Source organism: Mustela putorius, unplaced genomic scaffold (genome assembly GCF_011764305.1).
Source record: "Mustela putorius furo isolate JIRA1106 unplaced genomic scaffold, ASM1176430v1.1 tig00000083_pilon_pilon_pilon, whole genome shotgun sequence".
NCBI lineage: Eukaryota > Metazoa > Chordata > Mammalia > Carnivora > Mustelidae > Mustela > Mustela putorius.
In genome coordinates this window covers 12,243,464-12,266,308 of record NW_025421273.1, presented here as the reverse complement: position 1 = coordinate 12,266,308, position 22,845 = coordinate 12,243,464, and the positions used below count along the sequence as shown (strand labels likewise).

At 40.9% G+C, this 22,845-nt stretch overlaps 1 protein-coding gene across 2 annotated transcripts in view; it reads right to left on the bottom strand.

Moving 5' to 3' along the window:
* Nucleotides 1-22,845, bottom strand: part of GRK4 (G protein-coupled receptor kinase 4) — a 110,144-nt gene that overhangs the window by 73,586 nt on the left and 13,713 nt on the right. The window contains exons 1-2 of one of the 2 annotated variants that reach the window (XM_045075068.1): nt 9,217-9,445; nt 2,686-2,798 (exon numbers count right to left, since the gene is read on the bottom strand). The exons of the other annotated variant lie outside the window; for it this stretch is intronic. The gene's annotated coding sequence lies outside the window, so the exon portion shown is untranslated. Of the gene's footprint in view, nt 1-2,685; nt 2,799-9,216; nt 9,446-22,845 lie in introns of those variants that run through there. 2 annotated transcript variants of the gene reach the window in all.

The following is a 22,845-nucleotide window of genomic DNA, read 5'->3' as shown; positions in this document are numbered from 1 at the left end:
TTTGTGAGGGTCTTTCCACATGCCAATGTGTTAGAAACAATGTCCAGGTGTTCAAATACTCATCTAGTCATTGCTGGGCTCATACTTGTAGGTGTGATTAAAGTCTTTACTAGGTGACTTTAAGTAAAGGAGATTATTTTAGAGAATCTGGGTGGGCCTGATTCAATCAGTTGAAAGATGCTAAAACCAGAACTGAGGCTTCCTGAAGGAATGCTGCCCGAGGAAAACAGCTTCACTCCATTTTGGGAGGATTCCCTCCTGTCCTATAGATTTAAGACTCTCTTAGCCAGACCTCAGAGTCATGTAAGCCAATTCTTTGCAATAAACCTCTTAATAGGGGCACCTGGGTGGCTCAGTCACTAGGCATCTTCCTTCAGCTCAGGTCATGATCTCGGGGTCCTGGGATCAAGCCCCATGTGGGGCTCTCTGCTCAGCAGGCAGCCTGCATCTCCCTCTCCCACTCCCACAACTTGTGTTCTGTCAAATAAATAAATAAAAACTTTAAAAAAATTAATAAATCTCTCCTGTTCGTTGTTTCTCTCACTGAACACTAATTGCCAAAGATGCCATTAATTCAGTCAACAAACACTAAGCGGTAAAGAGCGAACAATCACACTGGGTGCCATGAGGGAACTAGGCAAGATGGCAATATGCCATTTCTCTACTGCCGAAGCTCCAAGAACCCACAGTCACCTACCACAAGGACAGTCCAAGCAGCATGTACTGTACAAGTGGCATAACGAGGCGTTCTTTATTAACTCACACAGCTGCCATCAAAAACAACACAAAACCGAACAGAACCTATCATTGTAGTCAACTGGTGGTCACCTAACCATTAATAGGTCTCATGTTACTATCAGGAGATCCAAACGATGGGGCGTCTGGGTGACTCAGTGGGTTAAAGCCTCTGCCTTTGGCTCAGGACATGGTCCCAGGGTCCTGGGGTCAAGCCCTGCATCAGGCTCTCTGCTCGGCAGGAGGCCTGCTTCCTCCTCTCTCTCTCTCTGCCTGCCTCTCCACCTACTTGAGATCTCTGTCAAATAAATAAATAAAATCTTTAAAAAAAAAAATAGAAGAAGATCCAAACCTGAAGGAACTTTAACAATACAGTTTAGCCATTTTGAATACAGAGCTGGAGGTCCCTAAATTCTTAAAATATAGCAGCTTGGAAAATAGAACCCAATACACTAAAACATATCTACATTCTACTCCTGGAACTGACAAGGCCTGTCTCACTACACCAGAGTTCTAGCTTAAATTAAAAACAACAACAAAAAAAAAAAAAAAAAAAAAAAAAAAAGAAAGGAAGAAAGAAAGAAAGAAAGAAAAAAACCTCCTTTCAAAGCTTTGTCTTACTCTAGTAAAGACACCAGGAAGGAAAGGGCTGGGGAGCTGCACGGAGGATAGGCAAGACCCTCAAATGTCCTTCTGAAAGAATACAGACATACCTTGTTTTATTGCGCTTTGCTTTGTTGCTCTTTACAGACAATGCATTTCTTTACAAATCGAAGGTCTGTAACAATGCTCTGGCCAACAAGTCTATTGGTGCCATTTTTCCAAGAGCATTTGTTTATGTCCTGTCTCTGTGTCATAATTTGGAAATTCTCCCAATTTTAAACCTTTTCATTATTATTATATTCACCTTGGTGATCTGTGATCAGTAATTTTTGATGTTCCTTTTAACTATTTTGGGGCTACCTGAGCCACACTCATATAAGGCAGTAAATTTAATAAATATTATGGGCGTTCTGACTGCTCCACTGACCAGCCCTTCCCCTCTCTTTCCCTCTCCTCAGGCCTCCCCATTCACCAACACACAATATCGCAATTAGGTCAGTTAATAACCCTATGATGGCCTCTAGGGGTGCCTGGGTGGCTCAGTCAGTTCTGTCTTCAGCTCAGGTCGTGATCTCAGGGTCCTGGGATGGAGTCTCACAGGCTCCCTGCTCAGGGGAGTCTCCTTCTTCCTCTGCCCCTCCCCACCCCCATGCTCATGCCCTCTCTCTCATATATAAAATTTTTTTTAAAAAACCCTATACTGTGTTCAAGTGAAATGAAGAGTCAATCAATGTTGCAAACTTCCATCTTGTTTTATTTTAAGAAACTGCCACAGATACTCCAACCTTCAGCAACCCCTACCCTGACCAGCCAGCAGCCATCAACATCCAGGCAGGACCCTCCACCAGCAAAAGAGATGATGCCTTACTGAAAGGTCGAAGCATGGTTAGCATTTTCTAGCAACAGAGTTTTTTTTTAGATTAATGTTATTGTACAGTTAATAGACTATAGTATACTGTAGACATAACTTTTTTATCCAATGGAAAACAAAAAAATTTATTTGACATGCTTCATTGTGATATTCGCTTCATTGCTGTGGTCTGGACATAGACCCGCAATATCTGAGTGTGCCTGCACTGACCACAGGACAGAAGGCAGACCGTCTGCTTCCAGACTCCAACTGACCTCAGTTAACTGAAAGCACAGAAAGCAAAAACCGCAGATATGGAGATGTATCATATAAGGACTTCCATACCGAGGTAACATGATACCAAAAAAATAGTTTTTCTACTCTTACTGTCATTGCCAAGGTCTACTGAACTTAGAGAGACCTAATTTTTCAGATCTAGTATGTTAATTTTCATAAGCACAAGAATGGGTAGTTCAGCACAGAGCTAAATTGCTTACCACTGCATCTAGGAATTCAATGCATCCCTTTAGATCTTGCCGTATATCACAGAATTTCCTGAAGAGAAGTCTTCCTATTGGTTGCTTGTCACAAAGACTGCTATAATCCTTTTCTAGGTGAGGGAAGGAGATAAGAAATAAACCAATATGATCATTACAATTCAGAAAGTTTTTTCTGAACTGCTGTTTTCACCTGATTAAAAAAAAGTAAAAAATAGTATTTGTGTGTGTGTTTTTTAAAAAATTACTCATTTGTTTACTAATGTAGACTGGGTCATCATGAATGTTTATAAAATGTGGACAGAGCCAAAGGAGCTGGAAGAATTGATAAAGAGGGGCACCTGTGTGGCTCAGTGTGTTAAAGCCTCTGCCTTCAGCTCAGGTCATGATCCCAGGGTCCTGGGATCGAGCCCTACATCGGGCTCTCTGCTCAGCGGGGAGCCTACCCCCCCCCTCTGCCTGCCTCTCCACCTACTTGTGATCGCTCTCTGTCAAATAAATAAATAAAATCTTTAAAAAAAAAAAAAGAATTGATAAAGAAAGGTGTGTGACGCATAATTGGAAATATCCCTGCTGCTCTCCAAAAGGAATTACACAGGGGAGCAGTACTCCTGGGGAACTGAGCAGTCAAGGTCACAGCAGAGAAGAGACAGGCAGAGAAGAGATCTGGCTCCATCCTCCCATAGGTCTGTCCCCACCCCACAGTGTGTTTGGCCCAAACTGCAGGTATGTGAAATACACTGCAAGAATGTACTTAAGTACATTTTTAGAAACTCTTCATTTTGCTACACTTTTACCAGTTACAAACATTACATATGCTTAATTATTTTAAAACAGTTCTTGGGATTTCTTTTTCTTTTCAGTGGGGTAATATGTTACAAATCTTAACCTTACCACACACACTGATATTGTTTTGAGTACAAGGCACTAATATTTAGTCAAAATATCAAGAGGGATATAACACAGAAATGTTATGTTCAAAATAGGTTAATTTAAACAGCAAGAAAATCAGTTGCTCTTTTAGCAGTACTGAAGTACTCCTATAGTGGCTGTAAAGCTTAAGAATTAAATAAAAATTAATGAAAAGTAAGGAAGCCATAACAAATTCCTCAATTAAAGGGTTTACCCATGCCAAGTAGTTCTAAGACTCTAAATAATCCTACTTTAGGTGGCTGAGACTCCAAATGAAAAAGTATAGGCAAGGAGAGAAATACTTTGGTTGCCAGTGCACCACTGCTTGTTTCAACAAACAACAGTTTTGCAAAATATCTACCACCCACTTTGTACAATTTTACTAGCACATTTTATTTTAGGGATACTATATTAAAAAAAAAAAAAAAGATACAGGCAGTGAAAAAGTTACATTTTTATAATACTGAGAGTTTTTAACACTTTCCTCCCAAATCCAAGGGTTCGGGAAAGTTCCTAGTTTCCAGCTAAGGATTGCAAATGGAGCATACAGGTCTGCCTAGTTTTTCTCCTGGATTCCTAAGAATATGATAAAAAATTCAAACAAAAACCAAAGCCACAACAAAAAGAACGAAACCCAACATGGAAAACAAATACAGGGTATCCACAGGAGTCCAAAATTTGTGGATAATCTGGAAGAAAGCTGCTCCATTGGATTTGTTGAAGAACCCTCAGTATAAACCCTACACAGTCGGGACTTCCTAAGGGAACCCGCCCACACGCCCCCTGCCCGCTGCAGAGCCCCTCCCACTCGCTAGAGCTGGGAGGAGCGGAGGGGGCGGGGCGGGGCGGGGCGGTGCAGGGCGGGGGCGGGTGGCCCGGGCCCGGCCGGGGCCGGGGCTTGGGGAGCTGTCCCAGTCCTGATCAGAATGACTGGCTAGGCGCCTAAGATTTAGAGGCCCCACGAAACACTACGCATAACCACTGACAGCAGACCCACATCCAGGGGCAGCCCGGTGATACTCCCAACAGTAAGGAGAAACGAGGAAACCTCTGAGAAAGAGTAAAACGTTAGCTACTAGACCTAAAGCATCAGCGACACTGTACTAACACAGCCAGAAACTAATACACCAATGTTTTCAAAGTTCAGGGGTCAAGGGAGGTGGAAATATTCTGTAACAGAATTCAATATTCTGTAACTATCAAACAAGAAGTCAAAAAAGGGACATTTTCCAAAATTTAAGAACTCAAAACTTTACCTTCCATTCATCCTATATAAAAAAAAATTACTTATGGAGTTTTAATAATAAAACAAGAGAAACTTAAAAAAAAAAAAAAAACCAAAAATGACAAACAGTGGGTATGATACAGAAGAAGCAAAGAAATATAGAAAAATAAATAACCCTATCAAAATACTCGGAATACTATCCTTGGCAAAGTGTGAGCAGTGCAGAATAGTTTCCTTTTATTGGCTCCAACAACACTTGCTCATTTCCAGATCATATATAATTATGAAATGATATGGAATATAATTATAATATGTACTACTGTACCATATTTTAATTCTTAAAATAGCCTGTGAACCAAGAAGGTAAGCGATTGACCCAACAAGTATGGCTGAAAAAGGGGACTCAGGGAAGCAAAATATAGAGGCAAATTAAGCTTTACAAAACAGAAAAATTAAAAAAAAGACTGAGATTGTATTTTCCACAAGCCTTGATATCATACCAAGGACTTCCCTCTACCCTAGAAGGAACAGAGATGAGCGTAACAATTAGTGGTGACAATTCTTCACGTGTTTCAGGTACTATTTTGAGTCCCTTCTATGTATCATTTCATGGACTCTTCACAAGAGTAAGTTTAGCATCTTAAGGAACGCAGAGACCTTTTGGGAAGTGCTTGCTCCTGAGAGCTACTTAGGTCCCAGGGCAGTGGAAGCAAAGTGGAGCAATGGGACCAACCATCAGTAAGAGGAGCCGGGCAGGAACAAAGGCAGCAGAGTGGGAAGAGAGAAGCCAATTCTCTGGTAACAAAAGAATTTCAGAAGGCAACTCATTCAACTTCTGTCAAGTCTCCCTCTTAACAGTGAGGACATGATGACAGGAACCACAGGAGCCCTACTCTCAAGGAACCCATCCTTTACTGAGGGGACAATGAGGAAGCTGATGGACAGGTAGAAGGCAGTACCCTTCGTGGAGATGAGAACCTGTGAGCAGAACAGTCCCAGACTCTGGTTCATACAGTGGGCACCAATATCTGTATGGTGTAGGCAGCACTGGGGAAATCGAGATCATTCGCTGGTAGAGAAACAGGAAGAGAGGCCAGTTGTGCCCCATGAGCAGAGGAAGGGGCTGCAAAGCAGGTGGCCAGAGTTACATAAATGGGGTGGGAGACATCTTTGAGATACCTAGGTTGAGGAATTGCTCCACAGCCCAAGAGATCTGGAGTAGGATGCCACAGCAGGGGGTCAGGAGGGAACAGCCTGGCCAGGGAGAAAACAGTGTACTCCAAATTAACCTGGCTAATTTGGCAAACCAAATGTCCAAAGTTTAAGTTTATTTGGGGTATGTGGAGTGGGGGTAGCTGTGGGTATATTTTCATTTGTTTTGCATTTTATATTTATATCATCCTCAGATACTAAAAAATATTTGCTTATTAGAGATGGATTCCATTCAAGCTTTCCAGATTTATTTCTTGATCACCCTTAATTTCATCCAGAACTCCTAACAGCTAAATCTGAGTCCTTACTTGTAAAGGAAGCTACAAGTCTTAATTTAGGTGCAGGCAGGAAGAATGTAAGATTATTTGTGCATTTTAAGTCTATATCCTGAGGCGCCTGGGTGGCTCAGTGGGTTAAAGCCTCTGCCTGCTCGGCAGGGAGCCTGCTTCCCTTCCCCTCTCTCTCTGCCTGCCTCTCTGCCTATTTGTGATAAATAAATCTTTAGGTCTATATGCTAAAGCTCAGATACTATGTAAATTTCTGTCATAACTGTAAAATCTCTTGAGTAAATGATCACATGATGTAAGCCACATTTTCTGAGAGAGCTTTAAAAACTTAGAGAGCTTTAAAAACAGAAACACAGGTTAAGAGCGCCTTAGGTTTTTCCAGAAGGAAGCAAGGCAAAATCAAAGAGCATGAGGAGGTCTGAGACAAGACCAGGTCAAATGGCACACACCTCACACTCCTCTGGAAAATGCAACCACTGCCCTGCGCCACAGCGCCAGATCAGTGAAGGAAATGAAGGGCCTCAGTGCACCACCTGGCTGAGAAGGCCCAATCAACAGGAGTTTGACCTTAAGGACAAGACGGTTCTGTGGTGTGATGGAAAGACAACGGGGACATTCAGACTGGACACAGCACTGATACAGGCACCTCACAAGAAAACCTCTCATGTTACCCAGTCCGTTTTTTTAGATTGGCTCAGGTACAAGAACAAAAATGGTGCATGGTTCAAAAACACCTTAACTCCAAAATCTTCCACTTATATTTGGGTGGTGGGAATATAGGTGATAATTTACTCAGTAAAGTCCTTTAATTATTTCAAAATATTTCATGATACATACAATCTTCTCCATCCTATAGCAACTTCAAATTTTCACACTGATGACATTAACAGAATCTTAGAGCAATGACAGCAACATCATGGAACCTATACGAAGTAGTATAATCAGGGAATTTAAAAAATGTTTCTCTAAATCAGTCTTTAAAAATATGACATTTAGGGGCAACTAGATGGCCCAGTGGGTTAAGTCTCTGCCTTGGACTCAGGTCAGGATCTCAGGATCCTGGGATTGAGCCCCACGTCGGGCTCTCTGCTCAGCAGGGAGCCTGCTTCCCTCTCTCTCCTCCTGCTGCTCTGCCTTCTTGTGATCTCTCTCTCTGTCAAATAAATAAATAAAATTTAAAAAATAAAATAAAATAAAAATCTGACATTTAAATAATCACAAAAACTCCAAATCTCTTGCTTTTTTACCTTATCTGCCTCACAATTCTATTAATGATTTCACTTTTCCATGTAGTAGATTTCTTATATTACTAAAATTAAATACTATAAACCAGAGAAATGTGTCACAAAATATATCTCAGAAGCAGCAGACAGCCTTCTGTCTTCCCATCAGAGGCCCTGGTCCTGCAGGAACCAGAAGACCCAGCTTCTTCTTTTGACTCCTCAGAGACTACCCAGTGAACCATCTACTGTTCCAGCCATGAGTGAGCAGAATGGGGGGAGAGAGAGAGAGGCCCCGCCCCACAGGGAATTCGGGCCACGGGGAGGCTGGAGCCCTGCCACAGTGGACAGGGAGAAGGAGCACAGAGGCCGTCTGGGCCTGGAATGCACAGTGTACCAGAGTCCAAGTCCATTCCTGAGAGGCACTCTCCTGATGGGCCGAGTTGGAAGGGGGACCAGCTAGTCAAGAGACTGCTGTTTCTAAATGCACCAAATTCTAAGACAAGAATGAGCCGTTTATCAGAAGCTTTCTCTCTTGTTTTCAAAGTGATTCTCCTTTAGAAAGGACACTGACTCAGAGTTTTATAGCTCGTGGATTTTCCAGCATCCACAAATTTAGGACAATCAGAGGATAAAAATCAGAAAAACCCAAAATATGCTTACTAACAGACTAGATCAAATATACAGGTAAACTAGTAAAATAAAGATCTGCTTACGAAGTAGAGGGTAGCTGAGTGGGAACGTTCTTTCATTAGGGGGGAGTCTGCTTGTACATCTGCCTGACATAACTCCAGCTGAGGTCACCAATTTATTCATTCCTTCATTCATTCAACAAAGCTGTGGCTGAGCGCTAGAGATGGAAACAAAGACTCTGACCTTGGGGACAAAACCAGCAGCTGCACAACCTTTCTGCTGCATACTCACCTGCCTGGATCTATCCTAGTCTGCTGGTCTCTTGACCCCTCCACTTCCCAGACTGCATACAGACCCATCTGCCTGTTCCTCCTTGGTGTGCTTCGCCTGAGCCACACGGGGATGTGAGGGCTCTTTCCCCGTCCTCTTGTCTCTAGGAAGAGCTTATCCACTCCCAGTCATGTGATGCCGAGACACCAGGGGACACGGATATCTCCCAGATTGCACATATAGCCTAGACTCCTCTGATCTCTAAACACGAATGCACAGATTGCATCCAACACAGCCCCTCACCCTGTGAACCTGATCTCGGTGGGTGATCAGACCTGGGAGTCATCCTTAGGACCCCGTCCTTCCTACTTCCACATAAATCAACCAGATCCCACTTCTTAGAGATCTCTCATAGTCATCAGGCTCCATGGCCTCCAGCTGACACTAAGCTTCCATCACTCCTGCCAGCAGTAGCAACAATGTCTCCTTTGGCCTTCCCGCTCCCCTCTCTGCACTCTCAATCAGTCCTCACACGGAAACCCCAGATGCCCTTCAAAAACGTGCGTCCACTTACATCATCCCTCTGATGGAAATCTTGACAGATCGACTTTCCACTAAGACAAATGCCCTTACCAGGCCCACAAGCCCTACCTCCCTCCCTTCCTCTCATACAGTGCCACTGCCCTTCCTTGTTTCCATTCCAGGAAGACTGGTCTTTTTCATGTCCCTGGAAATTGTCATGCTCTGTCCCACTTTGGGATCCTGTACTTACCCAAGTCTGCACCTTTTCCTTCAAAGGGCTTCCTGCAGTTTGTAATGAAGTTTATTTCTGCAATTCTTTATTTTATAACTATCTCTGCCAAGAGGGCAAAGGTCACATCTGTTTCTTAGCCACTGTATTGGTAGGGCCATACCCAGTGCTAGGTACACGGAAACAAATAAACGATGACATTTAAAACTTAACTGAGGCGGCTCCAGTGGCGCAATCGGTTAGCGCGGTACTTATAAAACTTAACTGAGGGCGCTGTACACCTTAAACTTATACAACGTTATATGTAAATTACATATCTCAATGCAAATAAACTAATTTTAAAAAGAGCATGAACTAGGGGAAAAAGTTAACTAATGGGACATTTAATAAAATTTACTTCATTCTATTCACTAAAACTTACCCCCAAAGAATCAGAAACATACTGAGGTAATTAATATGCAAATAGACATGAAAATGTTTCTATAACCCTATGAATACATTCAATAGCATAAATAGTCCCAAGATAAATTTTATATCTTAACTACAATGCAAATGTCAAATAATGGAAGCAACCTCCGTTCTAATCACTTGGTGCTATATGCAGAAAGTACTATTAACACTATGGATCAAATATCAGTTGGCTCAAAGAAGCGCAGCCAATAACAAATAAAAAAGGTGTTTGACATTATTAGTCATAGGTGAAGTGCCAATCACACTCACAAGGATGGCTATAATGAAAATAAGTGTCGGCAAGGATGTGGAGAACCTGGAACTCTCATATATTTCTGGTGGGAATGTAAAATATGCAGCTGCTTTGGAAAACAACTTGCCAGTTCCTCAACAAGTAAAGCCTAGAGTTACCATCTGTAGCAGGCTGAATAATGGCCCTCCCAATGTACCAGGTCCTAGTCCCTATAAATATGACCTTACTTTTAAAAAAGAGCCTTGTTGGGACACCTAGGTGGCTCAGTGGGTTAAGCCTCTGCCTGTGGCTCAGGTCATGATCTCAGGGTCCTGGGATTGAGCCCCACATCATCAGGCTCTCTGCTCTTGGGGAGCCTGCTTTCCCCCTGCCCCCCCTCTCTCTCTCTCTGCCTACTTGTGATCTCTCTGTCAAATAAATAAATAAATAAATAAGAGCCTTTGCAAATATGATGAAGTCAAGAATCTCGAGATGGCAGACTCTCCTGGATTACCTGGGTAGGCTCTAGATAGAAACACATGTTTTCTCACAAGTGTCTACAAATAAACCCTCACATTTACAGTCAGGGGATTTTTTATAAAGGCACGAAGAGAGTTCAATGGTGAAAAAAATAGTCATTTCAATGAACGGTTCTGGAACTGGATATCCAACGCAAGAGAATGAAACTGAATCCCTACCTCACGCCACACCTGGATCAAACATCTAAATGTGAGAGCTAAAACTATAAAACTCAGAAGAAAGTATAGGTGTAAATCTTTGTGATTTTGGATTAACTAGTGGTTTTTTAGATATGACACCAAAAGCATAGCAAAAAAAGAAAAAAATAGATCAATTGGACTTCATCAAAATAAAAACTTGGGTTCCTAAAAGAAATCATCAAGAAAGTAAAAGAAAACACAGAATGGGAGAAAATATTTGAAAAGCAACTGTCTGATAAGAGTCTAGTAACTAGAATATATAAAGAACATTTACATTTCAACAAAGACAAGGCAAACAATCCAATTAAAAAATGGGCAAAGGTGGTGCCTAGACATCTTAGTCAGTTAAGCTAGCATCTGACTCTTGATCTCAGGGTCATGAGTTCAAGCTCCACATTGGGCTCCACACTGGGCACAGAGCCTACTTTAAAAAATGGACAAGGATTTGAACAGATATTTCTCCAAAGAAGATATACAAATGGCCAATAAATACATGAAAAGATATTCAGTATCATTAGTCATTGGGAAACACAGATCAAAACACAATGAGATATGAGTGTTTGGCTGGCTCAGTCAGAGATCAAATGACTCTTGATCTCGGGGCTGTGAGTTCAGGCCCCATGCAGGGTGTAAAGATTACCTAAATAAATAAAACTTTAAAAAATTAATTAAAGAAAAAAAGAAAAGAAAAACCCACAATGAGAAACCAATTCACACCCACTCAGATTGCTATAATAAAAACAAAATGGAAAATAAAAAGTCATGTCCTCTCTGAGGAGGAAACTGGAACCTTCATACAGTGTTTGTGGGAACATAAAATGGTATAGCCATACTGGAAAACAGTTTAGCAGTGCCTTACAAAGTTAACATAAAATTATCATATTATCCAGCAATTCCAATTCTGGGTATATACACAAAAGAAATGAAAGCAGGGACTCAAACATTTGTGCAATGTTCCTAGCAGCATTACTCACAATAGACAAATGGTAGAAACAACCCATTCGACAGATGAATGGATACACAAAGTGTACTACATATATACAATATCCAAATCAATGCCACTGAACTTTGCATTTGAAAATGGTTAAAATGAGGCACAGCCTGGGTGGCACAGTTGGTCAAGCAACTGACTCTTGGTTTCAACTCAGGCCATGATCACAGGGTCATGAGATCAACCCCACGTGGGCTCCATGCTCTTTGGGGTGACTGCTTATCTCCCTCTCCCCTTGCCCCTCCCCAGGCCCTTCCATTCAGCAGACACGCACTTTGGACTTTTTGCTTTAGATAAAAAAGAAAGATATCCCAGGAGAAAGACCAGAGGGGGAGCGAACCCGCGGAGTAGCTAAGAGCGGGAGTCACACCCAGGGATGGGCTCCGTGGAGAGGTGCACAGGGCTCAGCAGAAATGGCCTCTCCCCAAAGCCTTGTTTTTTAGGAGGGGGAGCCTATTTTGTTAACTGGTTTGGGGTAGGGAATGCGGTTTTCTTTTCTTTAATCTCCCTTGTTTCTTGGGTGGGGGGTGGGGATAACTGGCTGTTCAGTACCCATGGGCCAGAGTGGGGGTGGTAGGAGTGCCACTCTCTCTCTGGTTTAGGTTTTTGGCCTTTTTCTTCTTTATTTTTTAAAAGTCTGTGACAGCTGCACTCCCCCCCCCCCACCCGGACCAACCCCAACCCAGGATCTTGTTTTTTCTGGGGAGTCCTTAGAGCCCCTAACCGCCCCACACTCTTCACTTTCCTTCCCACCCGTTCACCCTCTGTACTTCCCACAGTGTTTCACACTTGATGATGTGTCGTTCACGCTCTTAATCCCGTCACCCCTAACTAGGTCTGGTGAGGGGGGCTGGGGGGAGCGGGAGGAGGGGCGGAAGTGGAGGAAGGATAGAAGGACATGTTACCTCTTCTGTTACTTTTAAAACAAAGTTGTTTGGTGGCAGCAATCTCTGCCCTGTCACTGTTAGAGGCCTAATTTTATATCTATAAATATATTAAAAAGCAAGTAAAAAAAAAAAAAAACTCTCTCAAAAAAAAAAAAAAAACCACTCTCATTCTCTCTCTCTCTCATAAATAAAATCTTTTAAAAATGGTTAAAATGGTAATTTTTATGTATACCCTACCACAAAGAAAACACATGTACAGGAATGTTTCTAGCAGCATTATTCATAATAGACAAAAAAAATTTAAACAGCTCATCGATCTACTGACGAATGGATAAATAAATGATATATGCATATGGTGAAATGTTATTTGCCAAGAAAAAAAGGAATTAAGTACTGATTCAGACTACAGCATGGATGAAACTAGAAAATTGTATGTTTACTTCTAGATGATTAGTGGGGTCAAGGGCAGAGAAACATTTACTATATTACTCTTTTGTTCCATATAGAACAATGAGTACATATTACTCCTTAAAAGAATAACATCTAACAAATGGTACAATGCCAGGCACGATCTCCAGGCTGGCACCGCTTACTCACCAATGAAATGTCTAAGCTCGCTGCACTGGCTGACAGGGGGCAGCTTCAGCATTTCCCTCCATTTTTTACTACGACCACTTTTTTTGCCATATCCTCCTGAATTTGGGGGGAAAAAAAAGTATTTTTTTAAATGATCAGAAATATCCAACTATAACAACTATTTCCACTAATGTATTCCGTTTGAGTAGTTTGGTCCCTATAGTGGGTGAAAATACAAGCTTATAATAATTTGTCTTACCTAGAAGGCAGCTTGACAAGTATAAAAATCCCCAGCAAAGCAGTCACTGGCTTTATGATTTATAAACCATGTGACTCTGATTCTATAACTGACTCTGCGGAGCCTAAGCTTCCAAATTTGTGAGTTGGACCTAACACAACATATCACACATGGTTGCATCCCTACTAAGGAGCAAATGCCTGCAAAGGACCAGAAATATAATGGTAAAAAGGACAACATTGCTCCCCTCCATTCTAGTGAGGGAGAGTTGTGTTTTTTGGGTTTTTTTTAAGAGCAGGTAATGTTAAGTGTAAAAAAAAATTAGCCAATCATACAGTAGTAAATGATATGCAACAAAATCAAGCATGGCAAAGGGTGCTATTAGGGATAAGGTGAGATTAGAGAAAGCCTCCCAAGAGGGTCACACTTGAACAGAGACCTGATGGGGGTGAGGGAATGAGCCTCGGGAAGATCTAGAAGTGAGAAGAGAATGGCGGAAAAAGCTATTAGGTGATATTTGAGCAGATGGAGGCTGCACTGCAGTAAGCATGGCATACAGTAGAGAAATACTGAATCACTACATTGTACACCTGAAACTAATGTGATATTGTGAGTCAACTATACTCAAAGAAAAGAAAATGTTTAATGAAGTAAAATAGAATTTTCATAAGGTAATAGTTTAGAAAGTTTTTTTTTTTTTAAATATTTTATTTATTTATTTATTTATCTCAGAGAGAGAGAGAGAGAGAGAGAAAGGGAACACAAGCAGGGGGAATGGGAGAGGGAGAAGCAGCCTTCCCACTGAGCAGGGAGCCTAACACCGGGCTTGATCCCAGGACTCCAGGATCATGACCTGAGCCAAAGGCAGACACTTAAACAGCTGAGCCACCCAGGTGCCCCTAGAAAGATCTTTTTTAAAAAGGCCCTTTGAACAAAACTTAAGAGAAGTTAGAACCTTCAATTTTAAGCATTCTGAGGAGTTGAAATTTTATTAAATTTTGTCCAAGAGAAAACATTATAGTTTTGGCCAGTAACAGAAAGGCTCCAGGGCTATAGGAAAGAATAGAAAAATCAAGAGGAAAGCCACGTTTTGGGAAGTGGTTTCTAGGAGCTTTATATATATTGACTCATTGAATCATCCTTCCCCCATGATAAAAATAGTACCGCTATTCCCTTTTCTCAGATAAGGGACCAAAGCAAAGAGGTAAAATCACTTGTCCAACATCATGCAACTAGTGAGAAGTGTGGGTCTGCACCAGGAATCTGCTTAACCATTACTGCTATTAAGAAGCAAAATGGTGGGGCACCTGGGTGGCTCAGTGGGTTAAGCCGCTGCCTTCGGCTCGGGTCATGATCTCAGGGTCCTGGGATCGAGTCCCGCATCGGGCTCTCTGCTCAGCGGGGAGCCTGCTTCCTCCTCTCTCTCTCTGCCTGCCTCTCTGCCTACTTGTGATCCCTCTCTTTGTCAAATAAATAAGTAAAATCTTTAAAAAAAAAAAAGAAGCAAAATGGTGTAAACAAAGCCCTTTTTATTAAAAGTACACAAACATTTATAAAATAAATTATTTGGCATAAACACATTTAGAAATTAAGCTGGGATTTGAGCCCAGATAATCACACTGGCCAAGCGAGGACATTACCTTTGTCATAACAGCTGTTTTTCTATCAATAAACAGGACCACCAAGGTAAATGCATAGAAAGAACTGGAATCTGGTCTACAAATTCTGCTGGATATTAAGGGGTTTGGGGGTTGGTTTTCTGCTATGAATACCATAATTATTTTTATAACATATTCTCTATTTCTGTAACATATTATACACCACCCCTAGTCCTAGACCCACCAGAAACAATCACAATCATAAATTTAGTGCATTTATATGTGTGTGTGTGTGTGTGTGTGTGTGTGTGTGTGTGTGTGTGTGTGTAGCCTTGAAAAATATACTGTTTTAGAGCAAGATTCTTAACCTGGCATTCACGGGCAGGTATCAGGGTATCCTGGAATTTGGACAGAAAAAAAATCACCTTTAGCTTAACTAACTTCTAACCAAAATTCATCATGTCTTTCAGCTGTAAGTGTAGGCAAGAGCATTAAAATATCAGTAGTATCTTTGACTTCATCACCAAGAGCATTCAGATTTCCCTCTCACATTACAGGGGCTAGAGAGAACTTAAAATATTTATGTTCGCACTGCCTTGAAATGATCACAGAGGTGCCAGACCAGCTGTCAGACTGTCTAGAAGTGTTGAGGTGATGGAGCCAAGCAACTGCTAGGCAGCTTTGTGCCTGGTAGTTAATTGTTCAGACTCCAAATGGCCAGGTCCTATGTTCTCACATCAATGGTCCAGCTATGTATTTTACTCTCTGTGACTCCCTACAACTGATGGATACATAGAAGCAGGGGGGTTAGTCAAAGGCAAGCCCACAGCTGGCCCAAAGCCCCATTCAAACGAGCCATGATGGCCTTCACACTGATGGCTCTTTAAAGGATGACACTTGAACTTGCCTGTGTATTTACTGCCTTGTTACCTAGTGCTCTGAGAACCAAGCACTTTCACAACACAAACCTGTTTAAAAAATTTACTATTTCAATACAGTTGACTTCTTTTACAATCATATGTATTTTTATTCACGTTAAGAACCCCTACTCTAGAAGCTGTTAGTAAGAATGGTGTGCTACTGGGGCACGTGGCGGGCTCAGTCGTTAAGAATCTGCCTTTGGCTCAGGTCACGATCCTGGAGTCCTGAGTCATGAGCACCACATCAGGATCCCTGCTCAGAGGGGAGTTTGCTCCTCTCTCTACCCTTCACCTGGCTTGTGCTCACTCTCAAATAAATAAATAAAATCTTAAAAAAAAAAAAAAAGGTGTGCTACTGCATACAATTCGATTTTTTCCACACAGCTCAGTCCATTTTGATGCAGATTGTTCACTATTCCAGCTGGGCTCTCTTCTGTTCCTCTCTCTTCCCCACCCTCAGCCTCATGTTTCATGGCCCAAAACACTCCTCCTCAACAAAGCTAGATCCCTCATTTCCTCAGGTCTTTGCTCCTGGTCAGCCCACAAGCTTTCATGTCCTACCCCATGCCTAAGCCTTAGCACCCCCTTTTCTACTTTATTCTCTCTTCTTGGCCCTTATCACTGTCCACCATACAATCTATTTAATGGATTCTGTTGAGGACCTGTCTCCCCACGAGATTAGAAACTCCTTGAAGGGGGCGCCTGGGTGGCTCAGTGAGTTAAAGCCTCTGCCTTCAACTCAGGTCATGATCCTAGAGTCCTGGGATTGAGCCCCGCATCAGGCTCTCTGCTCTGAGTAGAGCCTGCTTCCCCCCCCCCCCTCTCTCTGTCTGCCTCTGCCTACTTGTGATCTTTGTCTGTCAAATAAATGAATAAAATCTTAAAAAAAAAAAAAAACTCCTTGAAGAGAGGGGTTTATCTGTGTTATTCACAGCTGTAAACCTGATAGCTATATGAGCAGCTGGTGTAAAACACTCGATAACTATTTGGTGAATGAGTGAATGGATGATTTTGTTTTAATACTATATAGTAATCTACTATATAAATATTCTATTTGTCCACTTCATACTGATGGTCATTTAATGGCTTTGGTTTCTAATATTAGACACGTGTTATAGCAAACATTCTTACAAATGTCTCCTTTACCACCATTTCTGGAGAATAAATGTTTAGAAGAGTTCTTGACTTGGGTGTGTTTTTTTTCCAACATTAATGGATACCATTCACCTGTTCTCCAAAATGGTTGTAATTTACAATTACTTAAAATAAAGCATACATACTGGGTGTGATACCCTTGATAGGAGCCACTCTGAGTTACTTTGTAGAATCAAAAAGGGGACACCTCTTCCTTCAGTTTAGAACAACTTTAGTCATAAGAGCTCCACGAATAGCAGAGGCTGAGACTAAGCCAAATAAACTTAGTTCATTTGCCTCTTAAAGTCAGGACATTACGCTAAGTGAAATAAGCCAGTCATTGAAAAGTCCTACACTGTTAAGATTCCACTTATATGAGGTATTAGGAGTCAAATCATAAGAGAGAGAAGCAGAATGGTGGCTGCCAGAGACTGGAGAGAGGAGAGATGGGGGGGGGCGGTTATTAATTGGGATAGAGTTTCAGTTGGGGAAGATGAAAAGAGTTTTGGAGGTGAATGTGGTGATGTTTGCACAACAGTAAAAATTTACTTAATACCACTGTGCACTTAAAAATGGTTAAATACATTTATAACAACAAAAAGTTTTGGGAAAAAAGAGAGTTCCTCAAACAACATAAAGTCATTTTGTTGTTTAAGTGCTAAAAAGATATCACCCAAATGTCCACTTTATATTCAACCAGAAGTGAAAACAGATATGCAAACACAAGTCTTTTTTTTTTTTTAGAGATATTTATTTATTTATTAGGAGAGCGTGGTTGGGGGAGGCGCAGAAGGAGAGGGAGAAAGAGAGAATCTCAAGAGAGAATCACTCCCTGCTAAGCAAAGAGCCCTATGTAGGGCTCTATTCCATGACCGTGAGATCATGACCTGAGCCAAAATCAAGAGTCTGATGCCCAACCAGCTGAGCCACCCAGGTACCCAGCAAACACAACAATCTTCATAAGGTTGTTAGTCAATGTGACCACTCATCCTGTAGAACACTCTCTCAGCACACAAAGCAGCATTTATCCAGAATCATTGTACTGAAACAGTATATCTAGGTCCCAGCTTGCTCCTTAAGTAGATCCAGGGCTATTTTTCTTCCTCACTACAGCTAATGTCAGCAGTTAACTGGTATGATCAAAGCAAAAGAAGGAAAAACTGCTGGTGGGCCTCCCAGTTCTTTCTCATCCCATGATAAAATCACAGGGCTTTATTTTGTATTTCACCAAACAGAAAAATGAAAAAGGAGGATGGGAAAGAAGATAACAGACTTTCTTATAAGTACCTTATTTGGCCAAGTATATTTTCATTAATACTTCCAAAGAAAGGCTACTGCAATGCAAAAGTAGGATGCACAATCTTAAAGGATGATCTGCTAATTACATAGATTCGTTTTAAGATTTGCTCTTATTTAAAATCCAGTACATTGTTTTCACTACTCCCATTTAACTATGTCAATGAAAACTTTGCCTTCATAACTTCTGTCCAGAAGAAATGTAGTTCCAACATATATTCTGCTCTTTCATGCCCTGTTTTGCTTCCATACTCTTAACTTCATTGTCTACTGTGGCTTTACTCACATTCGAGTCTCTTCATCTTGTTATCTCACTGACAGCCCATTTCCCTGCCTCCCAAGAGTGGTCTTTTTCCAAGCATGTCTCTAAAATGCCTGGGAAGAGGAAGGACAGGATTATCAAAGACACAGCCTCAGTACTCCTAATGCAGAAGAGCCAGCAAGGTGGACAGGCTTCCCACAAGGAAGGTCACAGGCCAGGGCAGCAGGTGCTGCAGAGCCTTGGCCAGGACTCAAGGCTTGGCTTGGCCTCTGGCCCCCAAGCCAGAGTACAAGGCGATGATAGGTCACTTCCCAGATCCACAGACTGGCAGGGAAGCAGCATACCCTACCGGGCTAGGTTCTCCCTGTGTGCATAAGAAAGGCTGATCACAGGGTATCTATCCAATGACTAAATCAGAGCAAAGCTGTAAACAGAAACAGAGCTAGCATCTCCTACAATATTTTCTTAGGGAAGTCCCCTAATTCCGACTTTTCCTGAGTCACATTGGCTCACCAATTTATATGAGCTCAAGTTAATGAAATTTTAGTGTACTTGATTTATCTGAAAGTCTTCAGAAGAAAAATAGTGTTTCAGAAAAACACTGCATTGTATCCGTCCAGCACAACCTTTCAGGTTATCAGATTTTAGCCTTCCTTGTCTTGACCTATTGTACAGCTTTCTGTAAACTGTGGGTGACGGGCACACATGCAAACTGTTTGTCTGGTAGTTCCCATGGACTTCTCTTCCCTCTAGACAAATCAGTTTGCCCAGATTTGCAATTCAATTCCTTTCATCACATAAATGTGAGCTTTTTGACTTCATCTGAACTGTTTAGAACATGTGCCTGGTTACTATGTAAGTAAAAACAAAACACATGTTCATTTTAATGCGATCTGTATGAACCTAATTTACCTTTCTCTGGCAATTACCTTTTAAGATGCCTTACTCCTAGTCAAGCCCCGTCTGTGAGACCTGTAGTGATGTCCCCTCTTTCATTTCTGATAATATTGTGTCTTCTTTTTTCTTAGTCTGGCTAGGGCTTACAGATTTTACTAACCACTTCAAAGAATCAGATTTTCATTTTGTTGATTTCCGACCTTTAGTTTCACAGATTTCTACTCTAAACTGGGGCATCTTGGTGGCTCAGTTAGTTAAGTGTCTGTCTTTGGCTCAGGTCATGATCCCAGGATCCTGGGATCAAGCTCCATGTCAGGCTCCCTGCTCAGTGGGAAGTCTGCTTCTCCCTCTCCCTCTGTCTCTCCCCACCACTGATGCTTGCTCTCTCTCTCAAATAAACAAAAAACCAAAATCTTTTTTAAAGGTATGTTTAATCTCCAAGTATTTGGGAGATTTTCCAGCTGTCTTTCTGGTTTATGGTTTCTATTTTAATTCCACTGCAGTCTGAGAGCAGATATTGTATGACTTCTATTCTTTTAAAATTGTCATAGCATGTCTTATAGCCCAGAATGTGGACTATCATAGAGAATGTTCCAATGTGACCTTGAGAAGAATGTGTAGTGTATTCATCAATCTCTCCTTGCAGTTCTATCAGTTTTTGACTCACATATTCTGCCTATATGTTGTTAGGCACATACACTTTAAGGACTGCTACATCTTCTTGGAGAATTGACCCTTTTGTCATTATGTAATATCCCTCTTTATCCTTGTTTACTTTCTTAGCTCTGAAGTTTAAACTGTGTGAAATTAACATAGGTACACCTACTGCCTTTGATTAATGGCAGCATGGAATACCTTTCTCCATCCCTTTACTTTTAATCTATGTGAATTTTTATATTTAAAGTGAGTTTCCTATAGACAACATGTAGTTGGGTCTTACTTTTCTATCCACTCTGACAATCTCTCTCTTTTGACTGATGCACTTAAGACCATTGATGTTTAAAGTGATTACTGATATGCAATACAGGCATACCTCAGAGACACTGTGGGTTTCATTCCACACTACTGCAATAAAGCAAATGTCACAATTAAGCAATACAAACGAATTTTGGCTTCCCATTGCATATAAAAGTTATGTTTACACTAAGCTGTACTCTGTTAACCATGCAATAGCAGTATGCCTAAAACACAATGTATATACCTTAATTAAAAAAAAAAAACTTTATTGCTAAAAATGCTAACCATCATCTGAGCTTTCAGTAAGTCATAATCAACGATCACACATCACTCTAAACAATAATTTAAAAGTTTGGAATACTGTAAGAATTACCAAAATGTGACAGAGACATAAAGAGAAAAAATGCTGTTGGAAAAAATGGCACCAAAAGACTTGACACATGGTAGCCACAAACTTTGAATTTGTAGAAAGTGTAGTATTGGTAAAATACAATAAAACAAGGTGTATCTGTAGTTGGATTAATACCTACCATATTTTTACAACTACTTGCCCTTATCTTGTTCTTACTGCTGTTTTCCTTTTTTTTTTTTTTTTTTTTTTTTGCCATTTGCAGCTTAAATCATTTTATAGGATTCTATTCTCACATATTCCTTAGCATATCAATTATACTTCTTTTTAAACTGTTTATCTTTTTAAGGATTTTGAGAGAATGAGAGAGAAAAAGAAAGAGAAAACATGACCAGGGGGAGTGGAAAAAGAAGCAGACTGTCCACTGAGCATCCTGAGAACCCTTTGCAGGGCTCAATCCTAGGACTCTGGGATCACGACCCCAGCCAAAGGCAGATGTCCAACCAACTGAGTCACTCAGGCTCCCCTAAACTATTTTTAGTGGCAATATACATTTACAACTAATCCAAGTTCCCTTTCAAAGAAAATTATACCACTTCATAGGTAGTATGAGTACCTTATAAATAAAAAAATATTCCTAATTCCCCTCCTATCCCTTGTACCACTGCGGACATAAAGAGACATTCATTTCATTTATACATAGTATATCATTTTTATATATGTCTCTATGTGTAAATGTGTTATTTTTTATCTAACAGCTAATAGATTAAGAAAAACAAGTCTTCATTTTACCATCACATATTCATTCTCTGATGCTCTTCCTTTCTTTATGTAGAACAAAGTTTCTGAATATATAATTTTCTTTCTCTATAAACAATTTTTTTTAGTTTCTTGCAAGGCAGATCTACTAGCAACAAATTCCCTCAGTTTTGGTTTGTCTGAGAAAGTCTTCATTTCTTCTCTTTTGGAGGGTAATTTCATAGGATACAGAATTCTAGGTTGGTGGGTTTTTCTTCCAATACTTTAAATGTTTCACTTCCGTCTTCTTCCTTGCATGGGTTCTGAGAAGAAATCAGATATAATTCTTACCTTTGTTCCTGTATAGGCAAAGTGTTTTTATCTGTGGCTTCTTTTAAGACTTTTTATCTTTGACTTCCTAAAGTTTGAAGATGATATTCCTAAGCGTCATTTTTTAAGATTTTATTTGCGAGAGAGCAAGTGAATGGTGCGCACACGCATATGCATGAGTTGGGGGGAGACGCAGAGGGAGAGAGAAAAGCAGGCTCCTCACCAAGCAAGGAGCCCAATGCAGGGCTTCATCTCAGGACCCCAGGATCATGACCTGAGGTGAAGGCAGATGCTTAACTGCCTAAGCCACCCAGGTGTTCCTCCTGGGAATCATTCTTTTGACATTTATCCTGTTTCATATTTCCTGAGCTTCATCTGTGGCTTGATGTCTAACATTAATTGGGGTAAAGTCTCAGTCATTATTACTTCAAATATTTCATCTGTTCCTTTCTTTCTTTCTGCTCCTCTGGCATTCCCATTACACGTGTATTACGCCTTTTATGGTTGTGCCAGTTTTTGGATATTCTGTTGTGATTTTTTCAGTCTTTTTTTCTCCTTGCTTTCCAGTTTTAGATATTCTGTCATATTCTCAAGCTCAGAGATTCTTTCAGTCAGTTTATGAGGCCATCAAAGGGATTCATTTGTTATTTTTTTGGTTCTTCTCACCCCTAGCATTTCTTTTGATTCTTCTTTAGAATTACCATCTCTCTCTTTAACATTATCCATCTGTGTTTTGCATGTTTTCTAACTTTTTCCATTAAAGCCCTGAGGATACTAATCACAGTTTTTAAAAATTCCTGGCCTGATAATTCCAACATTCCTCCTTTTACTCTGATTGGTCTAGGAGGCCATGGTGAGGGTTTGAAGAGGGCTGACACCTCGACTTTAATTTTTTTTTTTAAGATTTTATTTATTTATTTGACAGACAGAGATCACAGTAGGCAGAGAGAGAGAAGGAAGCAGGCTCCTTGCTGAGCAGAGAGCCCGATGTGGGGCTCGATCCCAGGACCCTGAGATCATGACCCGAGCCGAAGGCAGAGGCTTTAACCCACTGAGTCACCCAGGTGCCCCCCTCA